Below are 4577 nucleotides of genomic sequence, written 5' to 3'. Positions count from 1 at the left end.
AGTTTTAAGGTATATGCTCTTAACTAAAGAAAAAATTGTTTCTTCTTATAAGAACCAATAGTGCTCATGCTAAGAGTTTATTTAATTAAATTGGGATAGTATCTTTCTTGGTGATTGACAAGTTAAAATATTCGTTTTAAAAAGTTCGTAATGTTTAAAATATGAATTTATTTTTTCTTTTATTTAAAATGCATGCGTTCTCTAACCTAAATAATATGATCTTTTAACATTAAAAAATTTTTAATAGTTGATTAAGTATAAATTCATCAGTACAATTAAGTGCACGTTATACTTGATTTAAAAAATTAAAACTTAAATTAAGCAGAATTCAATTTTAATTTAAACTGTCTACTATTAATTACAGGTTAAAAATTTGTAAAAAATAAGGGTATGGTTTAAGAATGAAACATTCTTTGAAACAGAATTAAAGACAAAAAAGAATTATCCTAACTTGACTCACTTTGTGATGGTTCATAACTAAAACAGTATAAACTCTTGGTTTTGTTCTGAGTGTAGGAACTATCAGATTAATGTTTTAAGCATATACACCAGTCAATCAATGTTTTCAGAATATTTAATTTTTGCAATAACAGGAAGGGTATATGAACGGCTTGCCGAAGTTTGCTCTTTCTTGTTTTAAATAAGAGAAGTCGTTGTGTTTCTGTCTTATGATAGGGGTAGACAACAAGGTTCGTGCGGTTTTCGATTTCAGACGTCGCCATGTTTGGAGACGGAAGTATTTGCACGGGGTTTTGCGTCAGTACTGCAATATGAAAATGACACTGAAGCATTCCTAGAGCTGTAAGCTCAGACGCATTGCTCCTTCCGATTACCATCTGTTCCGATCGATAAAAGCTCATGGCCTGGCAGACCAATTCTTGTCTAGTCAAAGAATGGATGAACTCATTGATCTTAGAAAAAAAAGCCTCAGACTGCTTTTGACGCGGAAATCACGTGATTAGCCAGGAAGATGGCGAAAAAAGTGGCTAGCGATGAGAAAATACTTCAAAGTGTAACTGTAACCAATTTCTTAAGATAAGCTCACCTTCTAGGGAGAAAAAACGTACAAACTTATTTTATACATCAACAACATTGATCATGTTTCTCCAAGCTGTTTTAAACATAATTGTTTTTCAAACGACTTTTACACTCCAACCCTTTTTATGCCGTTATCTGCACAACTGGCCCCAAGTCACTACACAAACTTCAAAGCCAATCAGCCCTAGAATTTTCAACTATCCAATGAGTTCTAAAACAATGGTTGGTTGGAAAAGTCTTGTATGTCAAGATAGAAAGAACAAACATCACCCAATAATTGACCACTCAGAGTGACATGACTATGTTTTAGGTTCGTTCGTTAAAAAGGGAATGGCCAAAGGAAGAAAGAATACCATAATACCATCATAAATCTGATATTTAAAGCACATCAATCTGCTATAAGAAAAATACAATATAATATATAAAGTTTGGTATGTTCGTAAATATAAATAGGTATTCATCATAAGTGATAATTAAAACTCTTACTTGCAAAGCAACCGGGTTTATTGGCAGCCATTGACAAGTGTGTAACAGGTAAAGGAAAGCTTTTTAACCCCCTATAAAGGCCTATATATGTTGTTCTTGCATGAAGGAAAGCCGAGTCATTCTAGCCACGTCCGTCTGTTTGACCATCCGTTTAAACATCGAAATCTCGGAAATTATATTTCCTGTATTCTTTTTTTATTTTTGTCTTTATTTCTCTTGCACAGGGTATTACTCATTCATCAGTCAGAAGTTTGCAATGCAGTGAAGGAGACGTTTCCGGCCCTATAAAGTATATATATTCTTGATCAGCATCTAGTAGAGTCGATCTAGCCATGTCCGTCTGTCCGTCCGTCTCTCCGTCGCGTTTATATGCAAACTAGTCTCTCAGTTTAAAACCTATCTCGAAACTTTCCCCAGAAACCTTGTCTTTCTATTGCAGGTAGTATATAGTCGGAACGAGCGGATTGGACGACCATAGCATATAAAACTCCATAGGAACAGTCGGAAAAATAAATGAAAAAAATTATAACTTTGCTGTTATTTTTAATTTTTTGTTTAGTTCTTCGACATTTAGTAATGGTTAAATATTTCCGATTTAAGAGTTTAAATTTCATCAAAATCGGACGACTATAGCATGTAGCTCCCATAGGAACGAAGTCGAAAAAATAAGTCAAAAAAATTATAACTTTTCTGTTTTTTTAATTTTTGTTTGGATAATCGACATGTAGCAATGGTTAAATATTTCAGAATTATGGTTTAAATTTTATCAAAATCGGACGTCTATATCATGTAGCTCCAACATAAATTAATAATAAAAATATATAAGATAACTATCAAATAAACGAGCTGCAATCATCGCCAACTTCCAATGATTTTTTAAGCATATACGCAAGTCAATCATAATTTTAATGTTTCCAATGTTTTTAATTCTGGCAAAATAGCTGCAAGGTATATGAACTTCACGACTTGCCGGAGTTTGCTTTCTTTCTTGTTAATTTATTATTTCAGCTTTTATTTTAATTTTATTTGTCTAGCATTTATATAGTTTTTTACTTTAAATTCTGCTTGCTAATATTAGTTTCGTTTCAGCTTTATAATTTCAGAATTTTATAAATAAAAATAATTCATAATATTGTGTGTTCTGACTGATAATAAATAACATTTGTAAACGTTAAATATAAAGAAATTCGAACATAATACTTAGCTCTCAAGGAAAAGGTATCGTTGTAATGCAAAATATTATGAAATTTATACTACAGGGTTGCCCATATTCGACGGACCCATCTGACGACGCCATAACTTTTGACAAAGATGCAGATCGTCTAATGACATACACCGTTTGAAGCGTCGGTCAAAGCAGATTTTACCGTGGAACAATGCACGCCACACCAGAGTCATCAAATGGCCGAAGATTTTTTTTTTTCATAATCATATTGTTATTTAAGTCTGTCCAACTTAGACAATAATTAAATTTTGGGATAATACATTCACATTTTACAACCGATAAATTTTTATATAGTAGCAAATAACAAATAACAGGAGGGACTTGGACTACAGATCCTAGTCCAATACGAGGTAGTCTTCTTCTAGTTAGACTGTTGTCCAGGATGTCAATAGCAGATACGTTGGGATGATTGTACAGCCTATTAACATATTTTTGGCTGAACTTTTTATTTCTTCAGTGACCCAAGGACGCGCAAGTACCTCGTGAATGGTCTGGTTGTCGTGGAACGGGTGGGCACAGACCATCCGCAGGCCCTTGTTCTGCGGTCTTTGGATTGACCTGCGGGTTTGACATACTGACGGTACCCCATGGCTGGATGCCGTGAAAGTACAGATTGGCTTGGTGATTCGCTGTATACTAGCAGCTTGACATTTACTCTCAGTGGCGATCGCCTCCCAATCAGCTATTGGTACTGTCTCAATCTTTCCTCGCCTGTTTTTCTTTTTGCGCAGTATATGGGCGCGCCATGTCAGCCGCCTGTCGAGTGTCATAACCGTCTTTAGTGTAGAGGGTCATCGGGATGGCCTCCCATTGAGTAACAGGTGGGCAGTTCCAGGTCGTAGCACGAACGTGGTTTGTGTGGATTTCTCGGCTTTTATTTGAATTTATTTATCTAGCATTTATATAGTTTTTATAAATTCTGCTTATAATAATGGTTTGTTTCAGCTTTTATAATTTCAAATTTTATGAATAAAAATAATTCATAATTATTGTCTGTTAATATATTGTAATAACATTTGTATATGTTAAATATAATAAAATTTAAACATAATACTTATCTCGGGAAATAGTATCATTTGTAATACAAATATTATAAATTATACTACAGGGCTGCCCATATTCGACGGACCCATCTGACGACGCCATAACTTTGACAGAGATGCCAGATCGCTTAATGACATACCGCGTTTAGGCGTCAGTCCCAGCCAGATTTTACCATGAGACAATACACGCCACGCGAGAGTCATCAAATGGCCGAAGATGACGATCAATTTTGGAACAAAATTATCATGTCCGTTGAAGCCCATTTCACATTGAATGGGACCCGTAAATAAGCAAAAAAAGCCACCGCTCGTTCTTTGAACCCTTTTAAAGAGTATGAAAAGTAAACTAGGAGTTCCCTGTATGAAAATACCGAGTGAGTTTAAATGTAATACTCGTATAGAACTAATAACTTTAAATTTTCGTATTTTTATTATACCTTCAGTGTTTAATGGTAATGATGCTATTACTTAAAAGTAGGAAAATATAGTCATTTTATTTTAGTCTATATTGAACTTTATGTAGTTCATACACTGCTTAAATAAACTGCTGATCAATAATATATATATTTTATATACTGTTCCTTCTTCACTGCGTTGCAAAGTTTTTGGCAATACCTAACATTCGCGATTAGATGTGTTTAAATGTACTAGATGTATTTTGAGTACTTTTATTACGGAGTAAATTTAAGGCTTGCAATGCCTTAAATATTAGAAACAACTCGACATTTTGCTTATTACCCAAAACTGAAGATAGATTTATGATTTTGACATATATATATCCTTGC

This window comes from Drosophila elegans, unplaced genomic scaffold, assembly GCF_018152505.1.
Source record: "Drosophila elegans isolate 14027-0461.03 unplaced genomic scaffold, ASM1815250v1 contig_451, whole genome shotgun sequence".
In the NCBI taxonomy this organism is placed as follows: domain Eukaryota; kingdom Metazoa; phylum Arthropoda; class Insecta; order Diptera; family Drosophilidae; genus Drosophila; species Drosophila elegans.
Note: the sequence above shows the minus strand (reverse complement) of the source record.